The 25485-nt window shown below is 41.1% G+C and overlaps 1 protein-coding gene across 2 annotated transcripts in view; it reads left to right on the top strand.

Moving 5' to 3' along the window:
• Positions 1–25485, top strand: part of ASNS (asparagine synthetase (glutamine-hydrolyzing)) — a 580006-nt gene that overhangs the window by 327240 nt on the left and 227281 nt on the right. The window lies entirely within an intron of this gene.

Below are 25485 nucleotides of genomic sequence, written 5' to 3' on the forward strand. Positions count from 1 at the left end.
TTCTTAAAATGTTCCCATTTTATAAAAGAATATGGGCCTTTTGATTTACAAAAACTTTTGAAGTGATTCCATTTATTGCATTTGTGGAATTGCTGACCAAAAGCTAAACATTTCTCCCTTTTAGATTCATGACTTCTACCACAATTACGACAGTTGGCAATGAAACTAGGTTGGGGCCCCTGCTTTGAGTGTGCTGTTTCACTCCTATGCTTCACTGAGACTGTACGACTTCTAGAACTTGCTGGAAAGTTCTGGGGTTTACTGGTGAGCGCTGAAGGGGTTACAGTTGCTGGCATGTGCTTGGGCCGGTTTCTTTTAACCACTTGCTGCATACTGTCAACATGAGCTTTATCACTGTGCCTCCTAGAGCTGCTCTCATAGAGCTACTCTCATTTGTAAGCATATTTGTGTGCTTTCCTGTGAGCTCATATATCTGACAGATCTCAAAGGCCTTATTTAAAGCTGAGTCATTGTCATGAAGCAAAATCTTTCTCACGCCATCATCTTTTATTATACCACATGCAAGTCTATCCTTTAAACCACCAAATCTGCATGTTCTAGTTTTATTTCTCAGGTTAATTATATATGCTAAAATCCAAAGAGTAAGCCAGTAAACTGAGACTGAAATAATATATTTATTCAGTAATGCAATGCACAAACAAACCGGTTCCGGCTGGTACACAACACAGCCTTCCTCAGTATAAATCAAATCCATTTCAAGTAGTCTTTTATACATGCATTTAATTGCATCAAGTGTGTGATAAGGTAGTCAAAATTGTTAGTTTAATCCAGGTGGAAATAAACCACCCGGTTTAACAATCCATTTTTTCTCCTTTGTGTCAAGAATGGAATGTCACCCTGCTTTGTTGGATTTATTCCCTTTCATGATATCAATAACCATGAAACTAAACTTGGCAGATGAAGGTTTTATGGAATGTTAATATAGAGCACTGCTTGGTTTTTCATTCCTCATGTCACTGGTGTGTTCAGAAATTCTCAGTCTACATGGTCGTGAAGTTTGTCCTATGTGGGCATAGCAAAATTAATTTAAAATGGGTGGCGAAAGCCAAACACACTCTGGCTAGGCTTATAAATGCTCTAGGGCAGATAGCCTAGTATGTACCTATGAACCAGGAGCCACAGCTGCATGTAGCTAAATATATCAAACATTCGCTGCTGCAATTGGGAAAAAAGTTGATCTCGTAAACTGTGCCAATCCAACAAAGCCGGGTGGCATTCCATTCTTGACGCAAAGGAGAAAAAATGGATTGTTAAACTGGGTCGTTTATTTCCACCTGGATTAAACGAACAATTTTGACTACCCAATCACACACTTGATTCAATTAAATGCATGTATAAAATACTACTTGAAATGGATTTGATTTATACTGAGGAAGGCTGTGTTGTGTACCAGCCAAAACCGGTTTGTTTGTGCATTGTCTTACTGAATAAATATATTTCGGTCTCACAGTTTGCTGGCTTACTCTCTGGATTTTGGACTCTACATAACTAAAGTCATGCAATTGCCTTTCATGCAGGGGGAACTCTTTTGATGCAACACATACTCTTCATTCTGTGAGACTGGTGTGAGCTGCATGTCTTCATCTGCAGCTCACAGTAAAAGAATTACATTTATGCTGATTGGGAGTTGGATTTATTTATTTTTGTACAAGTTGGCTGTATACTTGGTTTTCAGTGATTAACAGTCAGGGTCGTTTGTGTGGCAGAAGAATCATTTTTTTACATGAAGCAGCCAAGTAGCATAAGGAGAAGCTACGTATATACAAGCCTTCAACTTTTCACTATTCTCCATGTAAGCTTCAACATCAACTGACGTTTCCTGATTATGAGTAAATTTAAATAGCCTTTTTCAGGCATTTGGCCACATTTCTTTCATGCACTTTTGGTTGCTGCACTGGGGTTAATGAGGAGCAGCATTTCAGCCTACCAGTTGCCTTTTCAACTGTCATTTTCCATTCACGGATGAGTTTTATTTCAGTTAATTTACTGGGCTGCTCATGTTTGGGATTAAAACGACAACATTTGGTCATTGTTCATACGATTTATGAGTACCTGGGTGACTTTGTGTATATAATTTTGAGCAAACTAGTTTCTGACTAACTTTTTGGTTTCTCGGCCGCCATTTTATCATCGCGACCAACAGTTTGAACAAGAACGGAGCTATTTTAGGGCAATAAGAGCTTCTTTGAAACTCAACAGGTCATGTATATGAGTGGCCAATTATCATTTTATCTTTACTACAGTGGGATAAATGGGATTTTTGGACTATTGACTATATTCTTTATGAGGAACGTTTATGCTGTGCGATAAGAGTATTTGGAAGACGTATTTGGGACTTGAATGTTAAATCACATTTTCCTTCAAATTTTGGACATATAACAGTGAAATCATTGTCGCTAAATTATATGTGATTTTTGAAGAGTTTTCATTTCAAATTGTATCTACTCATATTATGTATGTTGTGTTTAAGTGGTTTTGTGTTACAATATACATATTGCCACTTAATTGCATTGTTTTAGGGGCAGTCAGATTTTTGGAAAAACTGATAAAGTGGATTGCTTCGATTTATGTTGGCTAGAACAACTATGCTTTTACCAATTTGAAGCATTGAAGTGTTTTAAACCAAATTTAACTATGAATCTAGTATGGTACAAGTTTCCATGGAAATATGTATCTGTTTTGAAGAGACTGTATTTGTGTTTTCCTTCCTGCAACTAATTACACCAACTACTTTCTGTTACAGCATAAATACAGTTTGGACAGCAACAAAATAGCATTTATACATACAAATGCATTTTACTTAGCCTGTTGTCAGATTATTGATACATCTGAGATCGAGGCAAGCATTATCCCTATGTGGGGGAGTCTATCATACAAATATTTAAATAGAATTTCACAGATTAATAGGCCAAACGTCTGTTATCTTTCAGGGTGGATATTGGCATCATTAATCTATATAGTTTTGTTGGATGTCCCCCAGACTTTAAAGGCTCATTCCTTTACTCCATTTATAACATTAGATCCCAGGTTATTGCACCAAGGGTATTTAGAATCGCTTGTGGCATGCCCTATCTCATACTTCACATTGGGCTCTTCAACTGACAGACCATTTAAAATTTTGTTAAAAATGTTATTTATGATCAGATTTTCTGATCTGCATTTTGTGCTTGAAATATTGGGTTGATTAATATTTAGACTAACACCTAATACCATATGGACCAAAGGCTGACCATGTGCATGTCATTCTGCTTTTGAATGGGTGTGGTAGCACTGTCCTGAAGATTACAAAGTGCGTCACAAGACCGGAACTGAAGACTGCATTCAAGGCAGGTACAGGGACTATTATTGTTCATTCTGTTATTAATACAAGTACCAAGTATAAATTTGAATAATATATGGCTTAGCATTGCTATTACATCTGGCAAGGGCTATATTAATATATATATATATATATATATATATATATATATATATATATATATATATATATATATAAAGGAACCATTAAAATGTGTGTGTGTGTGTGTATATATATATATATATATATATATATATATATATATATATATATATATATATATATATATATATATATATATAAATAAATAAAGGAACCATTAAAAATTTATATATATATATCTAAGGAACCACAAATTTAATTTCTGTAGGTTGCTGGTCTATTTATATTAATAACCAGAATTAATAAGTTTTTCAAGCAATATATTGCACCATAATGGAATTTAACAAACATATTAACGGGTTTGTCAGCTGACAGGGAGGACTTGGGAGTTTTTAGATTGGGTACTGCAAACAATAATGATCCAAGTGACATTGCCCTTGGCCCGGAATCCAGTTGTGGTTTATGTTTTGATAAACTACAAAAGAGCATGAGATCTCTCGGGTCTCGTGTCTGGCATTCCGAACTCTCTAAAGCATATATGGCCAAAGGGATCACACGCAGGGGACTACACATTAGAACATAACCATTATTTATGTTTGTAAACTCTAAAATAAAAATTTTTTTAATTTTTAAAAATTTAAATATTTAACATAAAATCATGTTACTCACTCCAACATATTCAACCACTGCATTACAAATTACTAATCCCACTTTACTATATATAATTTTAAAAATTAATAGCACATTAAGTATTTTGTATTATTATTTTTATTATATATTTTTTATATTATTTTTATTTATTTTACTGCTTATATGTACATTTTTATATTTTATATATATTATATAATTTTATACATTTTTTACATACATTTTTTATGTTTATATTTATTTATTTTTATAGTTTACAGTTTAGCATATTCTTATAATTAATATATTACTATATATATAGTATATTTGCAGGTTTTAAGTATTATTTGCAACAAAAAAATTTAATTTATATTTTTAGAATTTGAAATTTTAAGTTTTTTTTAAAAATTAATTTAAAAAAATTTATAATCTATATGTCTATGAGTATATAAGTATATTAAATATGTTTAATAAAAATTTGAAAAATATTCAAATATATGCTTTTAACATACTTATATAATGTATAGGTCTATTTTGTTTTTTGATACTGTCTTTTCAAACATGGAGATAGTATTAAATAGTATTAATTTATCAAATTTATTTAATGTTAATTATTGTAATTAATGTTGAATTAAATTCTTTATCAATTAAGTTTACAGAGTTCTTTCATTCTAAAATTATCTTGATGAAGTAGTATCTTCCCATAGTACTAGCGCTTTATCCTTGTTGTTTATGGAATAAAGTTGTATTTTTGCCTATTTTTGCCTCTACTATAAGGAGATACGGAGTTTTATTTTCAGCAACATCGTGGTGAGACCTACCTCTCTTTTTTGCTTGCTATAACCATTAGTTAATGAGACTGATGATGCGCTAAAGAAACAATGGATGGACCTCCAACAACAAGCTACTATGGGTTTCGTTGAAGCCCTGGCCAAATTCCATGATGGTCATTGATTGGCAGAGTGGGGAAGTCACGAAGTTATGTTCTGATGCACAGACATATGAAGGACAGTCCTTCTCCACCAGTAATTTGAATAAATTACCAAAGACCTATCTAGTCTTGAAGAACAATTGAAAACCAAGAAGATCAAAAAATTTCAACGGGACCAAACATTATCAGCTTGGTAACCCTTTCAGTTTTAGTAAAAAGGTTAAATTTCAACAAGCACAAACTAGAACTCCCAAAAGGAAACGACCAAGGTCGATTTTGAAAAAGCGACCTATTGATACAGGGTCATCTACTGATGATTTGTCTTCATACACAGATACAGACATGCAACACACACCAGACTCACCCACCCCCAAGAGGGCATACAGTTTGGCCCCTTTAGGCCCAAATACAAAAGAGCAGGTGAAAAACATGCAAGAAATAAACAACATAAATGGGCTTTTGAAACTAATAATTTGGAAATAAACCAAAATGTTAATGTTTTGAACATTTCTGATGCAAGTTTGTCTACCACACAAATTGAACTTTTCAATAAAGGCTTGAGTTTTATTCCTGGTTTCCTAGTTACTGAGGATCTTTTAGCACAAAATGTAATGTCATTTTGTAGACTTATAAACCTTAGATTGCATTTTGAGGACTCTACTGACTTTGGTGTGGAAAATGAATTTATTTATCACAAATCAAGGTATATTCTGCCCATGAATTCTACATTGCATCGATTTCAGAGTAGTGTTCTCAAAGATCTACACTATCACAGGAGTGAATTTACTTATAAATAAAATAATCTCTCAAAGATCAAAAGGGATGCATTATTTGAACTGCAAAATAACAAGGACATTGTCATTCTTTCTGCTGATAAAGGTGGGGCTGTAGTGGTAATGAATTGGCTTCAGTACGATTCAGAAGCCAAAAGACAACTTCAGGACAGGCGGTATTATTTGGAAATGCCCCTGGACCCCACCTTTAGGTTTAAAAAGCAGATAGATGAATTCCTATCATTAGCTAAGGAAGAAGATATTATTAGTGACAAAGTCATGCAACATCTTCCCATGAAGTCAGTACATTTATTTTTTGCCCAGAATACACAAGGATCCTGTTAAACCACCTGGGAGACCAATTGTGTCTGGGAGAAGCTCCATCACTGAGCCATTGTCATTATTCCTTACTAAACAACTTAAACCTTTATTGAGGTGGGTCCAGTCACGCATACAAGACACCACAGAATTTCTGAAAATCATTTCAGACACCCAACTTGAACCCGATGGTTGATGTGCACTCTATATTTGTGCCCTTTATACAAACCCCTCATGCTGCTGGCTTGGAAGCCCTTGAATACTGGTTGCATAAATCGGTATTGTATCAGCCAGGATTCAGTAACTTTTTATTAGGCCTGACAGAGCATGTCCTATCAGGACACATGCTATTGGCAAATTAAGGGGATGGCCATGGGGACATCTTTTGCCCCCATTTATGCTGACCTTTTTATGGTCTTTATTGAAGAACAGCTTATGTACGATGCAGGCCATAATTTGTACCTGATGGAGATTGACATATGGAGGCATTATTTGGATGATTGCTGGATGGGTATGGAGGTCAGATGTGGAATATTTGTCTGAATTCATTGACTATTTAAATGAAAACAAATGGGGTTTACACTTCACGGTCAACTTTGACATGAACATCATCACTTTTCTGGATGATGTTCATCGTGTTACCCTGCTGCAGTCATCACACCTGGGTTATCCTGCCGTCAGGCGGTCCCGCAATCGGCCCGAATTCCAAAGTCTTGGTCTGGCGTCGGTTGCTGTCGCTTCTTCCGTGATGTCAGTGCGTCAGGGGTATATAAGAGGCATCCAACGCCATTTTTTTCAGTCTTACTTGCTGCGCGGTGCCCGAAGCAGAAGCAGTTCACAAGTGCCGGTCGGCCGACACCTGAGATTTTCAATTTGAATTTCAGTCCGAAGTCTTCAATAAAGCCAAGTACCCCGTTGGGGAATTTTTTCTTGCCTCAGACCGATGTCAGAAAAAGTTAACAATTGCATTTCTTTTGGGAAGCAGATACCTCATAGGGACTTCCATTCCTATTGTATTCCTTGCCTAGGCCCAGACCACGACGTCACAGGTTGTCGGTTTTGCGCTGGGTTTAATAAACACACTATCAAACGCCGTTTTGACTTCGCACGGCATTACTTTGATAGGAAATTCAATTATATTATGCCGTCGGAGCAGCCGACGACCACAATTCATAAAAAACGCAAGGATAAGGACAGGCAGCATAGGAATAAGCCAGACCCCGAGGCCTCAGCTGGGCCTGTCGCCGGTTCTCTGGTTTTCACTGAGGCGCCTACGCAGCCCCTGACGAACGCAGAGCTGGAACCCCAGTCAGCTGCCGACTTCCAAGCGGAGTCTATTAGGCTGACGCAGCCATCTACCGACACCGGAGCAGATTTAGACACCGGTGCAGAGGAAACCCCTTTGGTTGCAGAAGGTGTCTTCAGACAGACTACACTCACCATTAAATCTTATGCTAACCTTAAACTCCTTTAAAACATAAGAAAACTGTTCTTCAGTCTACAGGTCAAGGCCCCATGCCTAAGAAACAGATGCTTAAGATAGCTGAAGATTTAATTACCCTTATCAGGGGTTCCCATCCCCCTCCTGATAAAAGACCAAGACAAGAGGAGGATTATGTATCCTCTGACCAGGTTTCCCCCTGAAGACTACTCCTTTGGGGAAACATTACATACCATGAGGGAGCATTTCCACTGGGAAGGCCAGGATTACTCAGATTCTAAGAAAAGGCTCCGAGAGTTCCTTTTATTACCCCAGCACAGACCTCTTGCTATCCCTCCTGTTTTAGATGTTGTGGATAATGTCTACTTGGAGTCTAGTTTAAATCCAGAATCTCTACCTCCTGCTCTAGCCAAACCAGACAGATACTACAGAGTGCCTGACTCACACAAATTCCTTTATAAAAGCCCTGTAGCTGACCCAGAAACCATATCCCAGGGTCCTAAGGGAGCAAAGGCTTCTATGGCTAAAAATCCTGTGCCCTCTGAAAGAGATTCCAGAACCCTAGATAGATGGGGAAAGAAAATATGCACCTCTGCAACTCTGGCTATGAGAGCATTAAATTGCCAGTTTCACATGTTGAAATATCAACATTTCCTGATGTCTCAGTTAAAACAAAAAATGAGCACACACTCAGAACAGCCTGAATTCAAGGAAATGCAGGATCTGTTGCATGCAGCTGAACAGGTGGGCAAGCATAATTTACAATGCGGATTTGATTCACTGGAAGCTTCCTGTAGAGCAGCTGTTACTGGCTCAGTCATTCGTAGACATCCTTGGTTAAAAGAGCAAACCCTTCCTGACCATGTTAAAGCAAAATTATTAGATGCACCTTTACAACAGGATGTTTTATTTGGTGCCAGAGCAGAAGAGGTTTTAAAGAAAATGGAGGATAAGGCTAACTCTATACAAACGGTCAAGGTTTTCTTGCAGGTACAACCCCCTCGCTTCAGCAGAAATTGGCCAACAAAAAATTGGTCCTTTCCAGCTTCAGACAGATCACAGAGGGGCAAATACAGATGCCCAAGGGGCAGAGGTCAGTCACAGGGCCCTTACAAACCTCGCCAATGGAGTCCTGCTACCCAGAAAGGAGGAGAAGACAGGCCCCAAGCTAGCAGAAGGCAGACACAATGACTCTATCCGCAAACTACCAAGCAAAGCTCTCCTGGCAACACCCTTGGGAGGAAAACATTTTTGCAGACAACTGGCACATCATCACAAAAGACAAATGGGTTCTAAACATTGTCTCTCAAGGATACAGATTCCACTTTCATACCTTACCAAGGATCAAAGGAATGCCAAACCTGCCACCAAATCAATGGGCAGAGGCACAAAAACAAATTACAGCTCTCATGAATATGAGAGCCATTCAACAGGTACCTACACAGGAGCAGGGACAAGGATTTTACTCGAGACTCTTCCTAGTTCCAAGAAAGGACAAAGCATAGAGACCCATTCTGATCTTTCAATTCTGAACACCTGTCTGCAAGTACCAAAATTCAAGATGCTAACACTACAGCAGCTTCTTCCCATGCTGGGCAAGAATGCTTGGCTAGTCACTTTGGACCTCAAGGAGGCATACCTGCATGTCCCTATCAGACAAAATTGCAGAAGATACCTCCGCTTCATTGCAGGTTCAACGCATTATCAATTCTCTGCACTGCCCTTTGGCTTATCTACTGCACCCAGGGTCTTCACAAAATGCCTGGCACCAGTAATTGCATACTGCAGACAAAGAGGAATTCAAATATACCCATACCTGGACGACTGTCTTATTCAAGCAGAAAGCAAGGACATTCTTTTACAGCATCTGGCATTTGTCAAACACCTTCTAAGTTGCCTAGGGTACACAGTAAACTAAAATAAATCAAAACTAGTGCCCTCACAATTCCTGGGTGCCAGCTTGAATACAACGGCCCAAATGGCTTATCTCACGCCAGACAAACAACGACAGCTGTTTCAATATTTCAAAATAATGGCAACAAAGACCCAACTCCCTGCAAGAAAAATTCTGCAGGCCTTGGGATTCATGGCATCTTGCATTCTACTAATACCATTTGCAAAACTGCATATGAGGAAATTACAATGGTACCTGAAAAGTGTATGGACTCAGCACAGCCACAGCTTGGAAACAATGATTCCACTCATTCCCTGCCTTCAACAGGAGTTTCTATGGTGGGCACAGGCATGTCACCTCAACAAGGGTCAGCCTTTCACCTTACCCACAGCCAGGCAAACTATGACAACACATGCATTGTACTATGCCTGGGGAGCACACATGGCAGGACAGTGCATTCAGGGCAAATGGACTACAGATCAGAGACACCTGCATATCAATCAAAAAGAAATGCTAGCAGTGCAGAATGCCCTAACAGCTTTCAAGGCCCTTCTACACCCAGGACAACTACTAATAAGGACAGACAACACCACAGTTATGTGGTACATAAACAAGCAAGGGGGCACACATTCCTACCCTCTATGCAGGCAAGCAATGACCTTGTGGAACACTGCACTGTCTTACCAGGTTCAATTACAAGCACAATTCCTGCCAGGAAAGAAAAACACATTGGCAGACGACCTAAGCAGAAACATCATGGATCCACACGAATGGAAACTAGATCCACAAGTATTTGCAATGATAGCTCAAAAATGGGGACGCCCAGACATAGATCTGTTTAAGCCCCCACAACCACCAACTTCAAAAATTTTGCACAAGGACCTTCCACCCACTAGCTTGGAAAGTGGACGCTCTCTCATTCAGTTGGAAAACATTAACAGTGTATGCCTTCCCTCCACTGCCTGTTCTAGCAAAGGTACTGCTGAAAGTCAGATTAGAGAGGCCACAAATGATTCTTGTTGCACCAGACTGGCCACGCCAACATTGGTATCCAATTTTAAGGAACATGGCCCAGGGCCCACCATGGATTTTGCCACAAATTCCTCACCTGCTCACCCAGCGAGACAATCTGATTCTACACAGCCAGCTCAAGACTTTAAACCTGGCTGCATGGCAAGTTACCTAAACAACCAGCCAACACCTTTATCCAAAGCTGTTATGGATGTCATTCTGGAGGCCAGGAGGCCCAGCACCAGGAAAACCTATTCAGACAAATGGAAAAGATTTTGCTCCTGGAACCAGGCTAAAGGCCTAAATCCCTGGAGCGAAACATTCCTCAGATTCTACAATATTTAACTGAGATGTTACACAAAGGACTTTCCTTTTCATCTATTAAGATCCACGCCTCAGCAATTTCAGCTCATTACAGCACGGATCCTCCTTTATTTTCACATCCACTCCTAAGACAGTACCTCAGAGGGGCTAAGAACTTAAGACCGCCAAGGAGAGCTCCAACACCTACTTGGGATCTCAACTTTGTCCTGGAAAAGCTTACACTGTCGTCCTTTGAACCAGCTTTTTCAACTGATAAAATTTCTTTCATGGAAAACTGCCCTACTACTAGCAATAACCTCAGCTAGAAGAGTCTCAGAGCTACAGGCACTAATGGCAGTGGAGCCCTTCCTCATTTTTCATCAAGACAGAGTTTCTCTACAAACTAATCCTTCCTTTATGCCAAAGGTGGTATCCAGTGTGGCCCTAAACCAAACCATTCACTTGCCCAGAACAAAGGAGAAAGACTCCTGCACTCTTTGGACATTCACAGGCAAGTACGTTACTACTTGGATAAAACTAAAGCTTTCAGAAAAACTGACCAGCTCTTTGTAGCCTATGCTACAGGATCACAAGCAAAAGCTATCTCAAAACAGACCATTTCTAAATGGATAGGACATTGCGTACGTTTCTGCTACACACATCATGGGAAACCAGTACCTGCTAACATTAGGTCCCACTCCACCAGGGCTACAGCTACATCAGCAGCCTTTCTCAGGGGAGTGCCAACCAAGGATATTCTGGAAGCTGCTACTTGGAGCGCATTGCACACCTTCACCAAACACTATCACTTACCTCTTTACTCTAAGACTAGAGCTGGTTTTGCCACTGCAGTTTTGCAAGGCCTACTAGCTTCTTCTAACCCTGTTTGATTCCACCTCCCTTCCTTAGCTTTGGGATTCAACCCAAGTGTGATGACTGTAGCAGGGTAACACGATGAACATATTACAGTTTTGTACCTACCATAAATGTAGATGTTCGAGTGTTCACCCTGCTGCAGTCCAAGTTACCCTCCCTCCATCCCCTCTGAACAAGCTGAACTTATCTCTACCACTTTATCCTATACTACCTCTGTGGTGTATTTGCTTGTACCTAAGGGTTTTGATTTATTTTTATATAGCCATATGTGTATATATATATATATATATATATATATATATATATATATATATATATATATATATATATATATATATATATGTAATGCCTCTTATATACCCCTGACGCACTGACGTCAGGGAAGAAGCGACAGCAACCGACACCGGACCAAGACTTTGGAATTCGGGCCGACTGCGGGACCCCTTGACTGCAGGATAACCCAAATGTGATGACTGCAGCAGGGTGAACACTCGAACATCTACATTTATGGTAGGTACAAAACTGTACTTTTCCATTTCCAGAAAATCAGATCACACTCTGTGTACTGAAGTTTTCCAGAAGTATCCCCAATACAACACCCTCCTCCATGCATCCAGCTTTCATCTGCCCCATATAGCCAAAAACATCCCCAAATCCCAATACATTAGAATGAGACGTATTTGCTCTAAGGAATCTACCTTTCAGGGATACAGACAGTATCTGACTTTCAGATTCAGGGACATGGGATGTCAGATGGGACATGTCCTACAGGCTAGTAATTAGGTCAGTACACTTGAGGGAAGATCTTTTGATATGCAAACAACGTGAGCAGCATAGGTTGTCACCTATTAGGCTAGTGACTACTTACGGTAGGAATTCTGATTTGTTAATCAACAGCGTACAAAGACACTGGGATATTCTACAGAGTGATCACAACCTAACTAATGTCCTACCAGACAGATGTTATTTCTCATTTCGTAAGGGCAGAAATCTAGCCTCACACTTTAACCATTACAAACATTCACATCCCCGGACACCAATTCAAGAAGTACAAACTACAATAATGGGTGAGGTGCTCACAGGATGCTACCCATGTGGACGTTGCACTCACTGCAATAAGGTTTGTAAGTCCAAATAATTTACAAGTAAGAACTGTGGCACAATTTATGATATCAACTTTTTTGCCAATTGCAGCAGTGAATGTTTGATATATTTAGCTACATTCAGCTGTGGCTCCTTCTACATAGGACAAACTTCACGACCACGTAGACTGAGAATTTCTGAACACACCAGTGACGTGAGGAATAAAAAAATCAAGCAGTGCTCTATATTAACATTCCATAAAACGTTCACCTGCCAAGTTTAGTTTCATGGTTAATAGATATCATGAAAGGGAATAAATCCAACAAAGTGGGGTGGCATTCCATTCTTGACACAAAGGAGAAAAAATGGATGGTTAAACTGGGTGATTTATTTCCACCTGGATTAAACGAGCAATTTTGACTACCCAATCACACACTTGATTCAATTAAATGCATGTATAAAAAACTACTTGAAATGGATTTGATTTACACTGAAGAAGGCTGTGCTGTGTACCAGCCGAAACCAATTTGTTTGTGTATTGCATTACTGAATAAATATATTTCAGTCTCACAGCTTGCTGGCTTACTCTTTGGATTTTGGACTCTACATTACTAAAGCCATGCAGTTGCCTTTCATGCAGGGGGAACTCTTGATGTAGTTATATATGCTGCATAATTTTCACCAGGCTTCTGATCCCTTTTGTAAAATAAGTTCCTTACCATAGTAACATTTGTCTGTGGGTTACTCATTTCTCTAAATTTACATTTTAAGCACTCTGAGTCCTCCCTTGACTCAGCCGGTACAGCAGTATGATGGTTTTCCCCATCTCCTGAATAGATAGGTGCATAGACAAATGAACACTCCCTTTCTATAGCTTCTGACCCAGCTAAATTAAGCAGAATTAATGCCTTTGTACTGTCATCTTTATCAGGAAAGCAGCCTATATTAAAATGTCTTACTCTTGCTCAAACACTCTCCATTTCTCAACAATATTACCATCAAGCACAAGTGCATTGGATATTTGAATCCGTCTGCCATGCCCACAAAGTATACACAAACACACTGAAAATATGGTCCTTGTAATTATGTATGAGCTATCTGTTCTCTGAGCTTGTAATAATATTCAAATGCCAATAAACTCTTTAATACTTTATGAAATATGCTCTGTACTGGCTGTTCTCTTATCAACATGAGCTTTACTTGTAACACTGTACAAACATGCCGACACTTTATTCACTTCTGATAACTCCAATATCTTTGCTTAAAAAAAAAGCATGCTTTGTGAAAATGCGGTTCTTTCCCTTTATTTTATTCATATTATGCAATTTGGACTTTATTTCAAACATGTTTCGTAGTATTTCAAATATTTTTACACATCGGTTTATGCAAATATTATTTAGAACATTCTGTATGCCCCTTTTCATATTATGTGAAAAGAAATAGTGTTGAGCAATTTTTTATATCTGAAATTCGTTTCTACCTGTTTTTTTTTTTGCGAAGTTTACCATTTTACGGATAATTCGCTCTTGTATATTAGCTGCGCATCTCGGTCTTGCTTCTGGATCCTTTTCTGACACCATGTTGTTCGGTCATCTCTAGCACACACAACAAGAAGGCTTGGGATTTTGTTTAGATGCTTTAAATCATTGAAACGCATCAGGATGGATAGCAGCATGATTAAATACGAACAGACTTAACAGACAGAGCTTGCATACATATATGCAAGCTCTGTCTGTTATACACAGAGGTAGAAACCGCACTCTCCAAAGCTAAGAATGTAGCATCCATGGGACCAGATGACATCCCGGGCTGTGTACTACATGAACTACAAAATGAACTGACACCTCACCTAAGTGTCATGTTTAATCATAGCCTCACCTCAGGCTTCATGCCCACTGAGTGGTGCACAGCTACAGTTGTCCGACTCCACAAGGGGGGGATCCACCTTGGATCCCTGGACTACTGTCCCATCAGTCTGACGAGCCTGATCTGCAAGGGCATGGAACACATTATCTTGGAACTTATAAGCAAAGACATTGGCAACCTTCAAACACTGGCCCCCTCCCAGTTTGGGTTTGTGAAGGGCTGGTCTCGTCTCCTGAAGCTGATTGACTTCTTCAAATCAGTCTCCAGAGCTGTGGACCAAGCTAAAGCGGTCCACACAGCCTATCTGGACCTCGCCAAGGCCTTCGACACCATCCCCCACTCTGGAATCGTAGATAAACTTCCTAAGCTGGGCATAAATCCCTGTGTCCCTTGATGGGTTGCCAACTGGCTTACTGACAGAACCCAGACTGTAAAAGTAGCCAACTCCTAATCCAGCTCCAGACAAGTGGAGTACCTCAGGGTTCAGTCCTGGGACCGCTCTTGTTTGGCATCTACTTCTCTGAAGTACAGGCCAGCACTAAGGGACTCTGGCTAGCAAAGTTTGCAGATGACTGCAAACTGGGAGCCATTATTGAATCCCCAAATGATGTGGATATTCTACAAAAAGGGCCTTACGGAAACAGATGCTTGGTGCCAGAGCCATGGGCTCAAGCTTAATGCCAAGAAATGTATAGTTACCCCTTTGGAAAAAAACATGTACCCATGAATTACCACATAGATGGCAGTACACTAAACATTGAAAGTGTGATGAGATACTTGGGGACACAGGTGGACAGTGGTCTCACCTTTGATAACCACATTGCCACAACAGTCAGAAAATCCTTCTATGTGGCACACCTCATCTCTAAGGGCTTTTCATCCAGAAAAAAGGAGGTCATTGTCCCACTGTACTCATCTCTCATTAGACCCATTATAGAGTATAACGCCCCATTTGGTATTTACCTCACAAGACATCTGCAACCGCTGGAAAGGCCACAGAAATACTTCACTAAAAGAATCACATGTGTAAAGCAGATGCCATATGCTGACTGTCTTAAAAAAAAAAAAAACTCCAGCTATACTCTGTGTCATATCGTCTACTCAGAGGTAATCTCTGCTTAACATACAAGGCCATGTCAAACCCTGAGCTGTTGGACATGCCCCACTTAAAGAAATCCCAGTCCCTCAGAGCCACACACTCCAGGGATCTAAACCTTGTCATCACAATGAACAAAACATGCTGGAGGGATAGGTTCCTGACCCAGAGACTCCCCATACTCTGGAATAGACTGCCCATACATGTCAAGCAGAGTGCCTCCTTGGCCCACTTCAAAAGGAACCCTGACAATTGGGTGGGAGATGGGAAATTCACACCGGGATCATGTCAGTGGCCCTGCTAGACAGGGGTCCAGGGAAGTAAATATTGTGGGAAGAAATATCCAGGGAATTGTTATGGCTAGGCTTGTATAGACCCTAGGGCCAATAGCCTAGTACCCACCTATGAACCTTATATCTCAACATCTAACTACAAAATGGCAGTCACACTTGCACATGCTCAGTATTTATGCACTTGTGCAAGCCCTTGGATAGCTTATTAAAGGTATGTACACACACATTGATCTACAGGATCTATATTAGATCCTTGAAAATTCAGTTCGGCGAACGGCATTTTCGGTGCACTTACATCGAACATGCCATTCGTTGAACTGTTCATACTGAGATCATGATACCATGAAGATCAGAAAATTTGCCCTTTCCTCACTGTAGTGTAATGTTGGAGTTGGTATATATAATTAGTGGGGACCGCAGCCCCCCACAAGAGCGCAGTTTGATGAATGACATTTCCAATGAAATGCCATTCGTCAAACTGGGTTTTTGCTGATTTAATATAGACCCAATCTATAGGGAAAGTTCTTTCTTGATGAGCGAGAGCTCAAGCCTATCCCCGTCCTTGACAGAAAATGAAGAGACAGGAGGTCACATAGTCTCAGGTGTCATCCTGGGGGTGTATTCTAAGGTTCTTGCATGTTCCAGCCTCCTTCAAGTGTGTTGAGTCCAGGGACGCCCAGCTTGATCATGGAGTGACCCCTTGAGTTACCTGATGGATCGATCTTGGGACTGAAGACTCCTCTCCTGGGACTATCCTGTAGGCCTGTTTTTAGCTAGTATGTCGAGAAGAGATTGAGATGCAAATCTTGGCAAAGGGAAAACCAACAAAGAGCTAGACAGGAAGAAAATTATTGAGGACTGATCACAAGTGTCTTATTTGTATTTATAGAAACATTTACAGACGTGCGCATGCGCACACACACACACACACACACACACACACACACACACACACACACACACACACACACACACACACACACACACACACACACACACACACACACACCAAAGCACCGACAGTTGTTACGCAATCCTCTTGCATTCAAAAACACAGATAAAATGTAGTCTAACTGACATATCCTGTTATGAACTTTACATTCCTAACCCAAATTATAGCTGTATTTATTGGAAGCATCTGTTTTTGGAAGCATCTGTTTTGGTGATGGTCAGGTCATGTCAGCCAAGGATGCAAAAGCTGTTGTCCTGTAGTGGGGCATAGGGATTCTAGTATGCTAGATGGTCTCTTGTGTCAACTTGCACCAATCAGACTGTACTTCTTTACGCCACCATATCTTATGCAGCTACGTTGCTCTGTGTTCCTGGTGATCAGCATGAGTCTCTGAATAAATCTTATATATTAAGCCTAACTAGTGTAATCTTCTGCTAACGGATGAGCATAAGGGAGTAAATAAAATAGCTTACATCTTACTAAACTTTATATTAGGAGAGTATGAACTGCTGCAGTGTGTCATCTGATAAACCCAGCTGTAGTCTTTGTCATGTCTGCAGGCTGTATAAATGACACTCGCACAACAGGTCTGGTCTGAACTCTGTGAGGCCTTGTGGTGCAAACTGAATTCTCTAGAACTTCTGTATACCACAGGACTAGCCAATCACACTAGCTGGCTCATTAGCATTTAAAGGTGCATGCCTATTACTTAATTTTGCCCTTTTTTAAGGTAATATACATTCATCCTATATAAACGCATTCTACGGACATCTCCAGGAATGCATGGATCATGCTATCCCAAACAAAACCAAGACCCAATCATCCAAAGGCAGGCTTCCAGTCTGGTGGCCCCTGCCATAAATAAACTGTACAACAGAAGGAGGAAGCTACTACATGATAGAGCAAAATCCCTAATAGGGAAGGCATCTCTGATCAGTACTAGCAAAAAATTACGATCCCTCATAAAATCCTCCAAGGCCAGCTTCGAGAGAAAAATTGCACAGGACACCAAAGACAATCATAAGGCTTTTTCAGTTATGTTAGGAACCTGGGATGCAACTCCCAGACTTGTTCTGAGTTGATTCTAAATGACAAAAAATACACCAAACCCACAGACATCGCCAATATCCTGGCAGACAGGTTCAGTGCAAACTTCTCCACCCCCTCCCCCCCAAAAGAGCAAGTATCTATCCCGGCAGAGGGCTGCCTCCCAAACATCTCTGATGCTCAGGTGAAGTCTGCCCTCTCCAAAGCAAAAAACACTGCTTCCATGGGACTAGATGGCGTCCCAGGTTGCGTCCTACATGAACTCCAAGAGGAACTAATCCCTCAAATAAAACAGCTATACAATCTCAGCCTCACTACAGGATATGTGCCCACAGAATGGCGTACAGCAACAGTGGTCCCACTCCACAAAGGTGGAGCCTCTACGGACCCTGGAAACTATCGCCCCATAAGCCTGACTAGCTTAGTCTGCAGGGCTATAGAGAAGGATCATCATGGAGCTCATAAACAAAGACATTGGGGACCTACAGACACTAGATCCTACCCAGTTCAGCTTTGTCAAGGGCCGATCCTGCCTTTTGAACCTGGTTGACTTCTTCGAAACAGTCACCAAAGCCATAGATGAAGGGATGGTAGTCCGCACAGCCTATCTGGACCTTGCAAAGGCATTTGACACAATACCCCACTCAGGCATCATAGATAAGCTATCCAGCTTAAATATAAACCCCTATGTCACAAGATGGGTCGCAAACTGGCTCAAAGACAGAACCCACAGAGTGAGAGTTGCTGGAGCCATGTCAGACTCAAAACCGGTCACAAGTGGTGTCCCACAGGGTTCTGTCCTGGGACCACTGTTGTTCGGTATATACTTTTCCGAGGTACGGGCAAACGTGGGAGGGCTATGGCTCACCAAGTTTGCAGATGACTGCAAACTGGGCGCCATAATAGACTCTCCAGCTGACACAAACATCCTTCAAAAAGGTCTCACAGAGACAGATAACTGGTGCCAGGGCCATGGTTTAAAGCTAAATGCCAAAAAATGTATAGTCATACCCTTTGGCAAAAACAATGTGCCTACAAATTACCACATAGGCGGAAACCCATTAAGTACAGAGAAAGTTATTAGGGACCTGGGGATCCAATCTCTCCTTTGAAAACCACATTGCCAAAGTGGTTAGAAAGACCTTCTACATAGCCCCACCTCATCACGAAGGGTTTCACATCTAGATCAAGAGAGGTAATCGTGCCCCTTTATTCATCCCTCATCAGGCCCATCATAGAATACAATGCCCCTTGATGTACCTTGCCCGACACCTGCAGCAATTAGAAAGACCCCAAAAGTATCTCACCAAGAGGATCAAGGGTCTCAAACAGATGCCATATGCTGCTCGGTTAAAAAAACTCCAGCTCTACTCAGTTGCATACCGCCTACTTCGAGGCGATCTATGCCTGACATACAAAGCTATGTCAAATCCAGAATTAATGGACTTGCTCCACCTCAGTAAATCTAAATCCCTTAGAGCTACACGCTCAAGGGACTTGAACCTCAGCACAGAAATAAATGGAACTTGCTGGAAGGACAGGTTCATAACCCAGAGGCTCCCTTCGTTCTGGAATAGAATTCCAGTTCATGTGAGGCAGAGCACCTCACTGAATCTCTTCAAGAAGAATCTCGATAGGTGGATGGGGGATCGTATGTTTGTCCCAGGGATTACTCCCGTGTCACTATTAGACAGAGGCACAGTAAACTAAACCTTAAAAAGGGCACAGTATACTCAAATCAAGGGCTGGTGTAAGCCATACAGAATCGGGCTAGGCTTATAATTGCCCCAGGGCAGATAGCCTAGTATGAACCTATGAACCTATTAGATTACACTGGGCACTGAATGTTAACCTTAGCACTACGCTTTTCATAATTTACTAATAGGGGCAAGGCACATTTTTTTAATAATAAAACTTCTCAGTCCTCAGAATTCTTTAACATTTTTAGAAAGTTTTCAAAATGGTATTTTAACTTTAGAATAGTCCATATATCAGTCTGTTTGTTTTTTTTCCAAGAGGTCAAGACTTAGATGGAGAATTTAACAGGACTTTTTAAAATGGGCATTCTGTCTTGCCTCTGGGATAGTTTTGCATGAAAACAACTGTATTTAAAAATACAACTTTCAGAAGTCTCTCTCTGTTTCTCTCTCTCTCTCATTGGAACTTGTGCCCACTACAGTATTCACATAGCTGTAACAGTTCTCGTTATTTATCTGAAATGTGTAGTAGATAGTGCGGTAGTAAAGAGCTTAAGTAGAACTAAAGCACCTAACAACAAAAGAAATGTGATTTTTCATATGAAATAATTTATATGGAATCCTGCCTCATATGTGAAGCTTTTTACATAGGAAAATCATTACTTAAATTAAATGATAGGATTTGTGATATTAAAAATAGCAGTGCTGACAATGCTTTGTAGAGACATAGTATCCGGTGCAGAGATTTAAAAAACACATTTTTGTACTTTATTGTATTGGATAAAAAGAATTCCCAGGCTTAAATGAAACGGTGTCTATTTAATGTGTTTTGAAACTAAATTCTTATAGGAGGAAATTGATTTGAATGGGCTTGTTTTATTGGTTAGTAAAGTGCATGTGACTTTTTATACATCTCTCTGTTGCAATTTTTAGCAATATTGTTCTGAAAAAGTCTAGTAATGACAGAAGTGCTCAACAAAAGTATTTTTCCCATGGTACTTAGTTTTGTGTTTGAGTATTCAGCCCACTGAATCAAGCCCATCCCTGGATTCATGTTAGCATTCCTTCTGTTATTAATTCATATATTTTTATTTATTGTGATTGTTGGCCAGGTAGGTCGATTGATTCCAGGACCTTTTTCCGCTGTGATCTAGGTAGAGAAACAGAATTACAATCTTAGTATGATTTACAATGCAAACAGCATTATTTTGTTTTATTTTATTTTTTATTTATCCTTTTGTTGTCTGGGTTAGTCCCATTACACTAGTAGTCTCTTTTTGGTAAGACAGAGGTGGTATTACCAGGGCGTTTGGGAATTTCTCCTACTCTTCTCAGTATGTGCCACATGGTCTTTTACATGTATCTGAATTACTAGCAACTCAAGCAGGGTGAGGCCAGTGTTTAATATCCAGGGCTGGTGTTCGCATTTTGGGGGCCCCCAGCAGATGTCAATTTGGGGGCCTCCTAGGAGTTTCCACTCTATGTATCACTCTGTCACTACCACCTCTCATGTGCAACCTTTTAGTTCATGCTGCAAAGTTTTAGGAGTAGCAAGCACAGACTGACCTGTAGCTACAATGCTCTTAAATTACAATAGGACTATGTACCACTCTATGTTGGCCCATCTCACAAAGGGGCATTTACAGTTACTGACATTTAGTTGCAACAAGGATACATTGCATCAGCTCTGTGCATAGTCTGGACTTAGGTGAAAAGGCACCCTAGGCATACTGTTTGAGACACACACACACAAACACAACACCCACACTCCAGTCTTCCCTAGTTTCCTCCCATGTTGGGCTCCCTATACCATACACCTTATTTCTTCTTCCCTTTCTTACATTTGCTTTACTCTTCAGCTTTTTTAAGAAGCCACAACTTCCTCTGTGCTCTGAAGTGCATTTCAATTTTTTTAAACAACCTTTTCATCCAATGTTGTTGTTGTCTTTCGGCTTTTCCCGGTTAGGGGTTGCCACAGCAGAACTCCAGTCCGCTAATGAATGGCAGTAGATTTTCACAAACCCCGAGGTGCCAGCTCGATGTTCAACCTTCAACGAAGGCAGGCCCATTTACGCATGTCTTTCGAACTCCCACCCAACCGCGGGGAGGGCATGCAGACACCACACAGAAGGCACTCCCCGCGCTCTAGCCGAGAATCGAACAGGAGAACCTCGTGCTGAGGCAACAATGCTACCGCTGCACCACCGCAGAAGTTGGCTTTAATAGAAATCGGTTATGGAAAGAAAATGCATTACTGTTCAACTTTAGTTTTTCTTTGTATCCTTTCAACACACATTTCCTAACCAAGACAGCACACTAATAACCAGTTAGGAAATAACTCAAGTAAGCTAGGGTCCAAAAAGTCATAGGGTTATAGATGCTCTGGGATATATTTTAGAGCATTTTCTGAGCCTTTTAATCCAAACATGAGTAAGAAAAAAATCTGCAGCCTTATTTATTTACTTTTTTTTTTTTCAAGTAAGACATAAGGTGTACCCAAGGCTTACTGTTCAAAGAAGACAAAATTGTAGCTAACAACAAACTAGCTCCTAGGGGGGCCCAGTTGTCTGGATACACAGTTCCTATCTGGGAACTGCCTCCCTAACACCCCCCCCCCCCGCCAAAAAAAACTGTCTATGCATCCCTCTGGTGTTAGACTGGGATAAAAGCAGACATTCAAATTTCCACAGTCATGAATTTCAAGTGACCGCTGACATACATATACATAGCATGCCTCCTTACTCCTCAACCCAAACTCTCAAAGGCAGCTGTACGCATGCCTGAAGTTGATTTTAAGGAAAGTGAAAAAGAGTACAGTAATGTATTCTACTTTGTTGCTCTTAGACAGTACATTGCCCCTGCACAAGCTATAGTGTCTTCTTTGTTCACCTCTGAGGTCTGTGAAAAAAGTAAAAGAAACAATGACCACACTGTCCTCAGCCCAAACACAAGCTATAATAACCTCATGTGCACACCTTTAAGGTTTGACTGTGATGAAAATGAAAAAAGTAATAATGACACATCCCCCCAATAACCTACAGCAGCTTTCTGTACACACACATCCCAGCAAGACTGGTTTTAGAATGGGTGCAGTTGACAGCAGAGGCTATTATCAGATTTATTCTAACAGGATCATATATCAGCATGTTCAGGTTAAAGAGCATAATCAGATAATTCATACATTTTTCCTCCTCATTTTTCCCCAACCAGCAACAGCTTTTGTGGGGCCATCACACAGTCAAGGATCTTTAAGGGAGCCCCCAGTATCCAGTTATACAGTTATGCATGAATAAAGATGCGAACGAAAGCACTCAAATCTCAACCCGGCTCCTGAGTGATTTTGTCTTCCATAGTTCTCCCAGGTTTTTCCTTAGTATCAGTCTTATTTTTTACCTGGAATCAGTGTTTATTCTGAGTTTTAGTATTTGTTTCTTACACTTTACGAACATGGAAGGACCCACTCCAGCCGGAAGCTACGACTGCAGCCAAGACCTATTTGACTACAGCAACCTAAGCATTCCTAACGACCTAGCGGCATTTGCTAGGTCCCTCTCCCAGACCTCTGCCCTAGCAGAAAACCTCGTCCACAACCACGGACGAAGCCAAGCACCAAGACAAGGTAGCAACGGACATGGATACCAAGGACAAGGTCCTAACGTAGCCTTGCCCAATCCAAGTAGCACCCTACTGGATCTGATAGAGGCGCGCAACGACAACAGCAACCCTTTTGCAGACTATATCCCAGAAAATGGGCCTCCAGAGAAAGTCTCCACTACCGAAGTGACCACCGGCTCCAGACTGACCCTAAATGACTGCCGCTTTCTAATCACCAAACTGGAAAGACTTTCTATGACCTACAAAAACACCAAACACGACAACCACTACCTTGCCAAATGCTCCAGCAGCAAAATAGTACCTAAAGGATTACGTGCCTACAAAATCCCCAACGGAATAGAAACCAAAGACGACGCATACAAGGCTTTGGTTAAAATCTACAATGAAGCTGGACTCCAAGCCATGGAAGTCCTTATTAAACACATCCAAAACAAAATGGTTGAACTGTTGGACCAAATTAAAGCCTTACATGACTCGGTCACACAGCACCCTCTTTTTCATGTGCTAAAACCTGAATGGATCGACCTCAACGCCAAACTCAGCAAACATGTAAGGCTCATCACAGAAAGAAAAAAGCACAAACTCTATAGAGACTGGAAAGAATACCAAGAAAACAAAGCGTACCCCATCTACGAGAATGAGGTAACCGCCTCCACTTCCACAGAAGACAACGAAATAACAACGCGTACCCAGCCACTAGAAGCCCAACATAAACCTACTACAAGAAGAACAAAGGAAGGACACACCACAACTTCTCCGACTCCACCACCTAATCGCAGCAACAACAATGGAGGACCCCAAACGACGACCCCGCAAATTCCCGCCGACAGGAATAACCAGCGACAGAGTATAACCCCCCCCCCCTCAACCCTCCGGAGCACAGTCGCCACCAAGAGCACAACAAGATCAGCAGCCTTTTTTAGCGGCTGGCCAGGACATAACCAATGCTGGCCCCCCGAACAGAACCAACAGAGGGAGGGGGAGGGCAGCACAGAACCGCAGAACATATTGGACAAGAACCACACGCCAACGGAGAACATCTCGCTCCTAAACCAACAACCCAAGAGACTCCAACTATCCACCGTTCAAGGTAAGCTACCTGTGTTTAACCTCACCAACTCTGCACTGGACGCTAACACAACGACGCTCCTCAGTAAAGGGCTCAATTTCATACCAGCGCAAAGAGCCAACAACATCGACGTCCTACTGGACCTCAAACTGTACTGTAGGAAACTAAACCTCAATTTTCTTTTCAAAAACAAAAAAGGCGCCAACCTCCCGGACTTCTTGTCGGATGGCACCACTCCAAGACGCACTTCTGAAAGAAATGTCCCTCCCACAGGTCCTAGTGACTCCAATGCAGTCAATTTATCTAATGTATCTGTTACTCCATATTTTTCCTACTCTCCACATGGGTCCACAGGGCGTATTGACCCCGTCACAGCGATTGACTCTAATACTGCTTATATGTCTAATACAGTCAATATGTCTAATGTTGTTTTAACTCCGCTCTGTTCCTACACACCCAATGTATCAGGCAATAGCTCTGTTATTCTGTCAAATGATGTGGTTACTCCTAATGCATACTTTAACAATGCAGTTGGTTTGTCTAATGATGTGGTCTCTCCGAGTGTTGCCTACCTAACTGAGTCAACCACCCTGTCCATTGCACATGGCAGTCCGAGAAATTCATACTACCTCAATGTTGATGATAATGACTATGATGTGTCTATTAGCGCTTACAATGTAGATGATAATGACTATGTAGATGATTTTATTAGCTCTAATGATTTCATTAACGCTACTGGTTTGTCCGACCCACTGAGTAACAGGTTAGTTGCCAACCACATGCCCTCTGTGCCCAACACTGAAGAAGATTCTAACTATTCCCACTCCTTAGCGAGTGCTGACTATGTACTGAACCATTATTCTTTAACCAGGGTAGCGACAAACCACAGCACTACTACGGCTGCCCCTCCCGCTGCTAGCGCGACCTACGCCCCTAGTGCGGAGCACCCTAGCCACCTCAATGAAGCCAATGCTAGGGCCAGCCACGTGGTTAGAGATCATGCACAGCGCGACCGTCTTACTAGCCGTAACCACCCCATCTCCACCACCAGTGGGCCACCGGACAATTTTACCAGGCAGCACAGGCTCCGCCGCCAACTACAAGGTGCCTCTAGCCCGCACAGTACCCCCAGTACAGTTACCCCAAGCCCCCCCACTCGTGCCCCAGAATAC

This window comes from Protopterus annectens, chromosome 3.part1 (genome assembly GCF_019279795.1).
Source record: "Protopterus annectens isolate FY-2018-M chromosome 3.part1, PAN1.0, whole genome shotgun sequence".
NCBI lineage: Eukaryota > Metazoa > Chordata > Ceratodontiformes > Protopteridae > Protopterus > Protopterus annectens.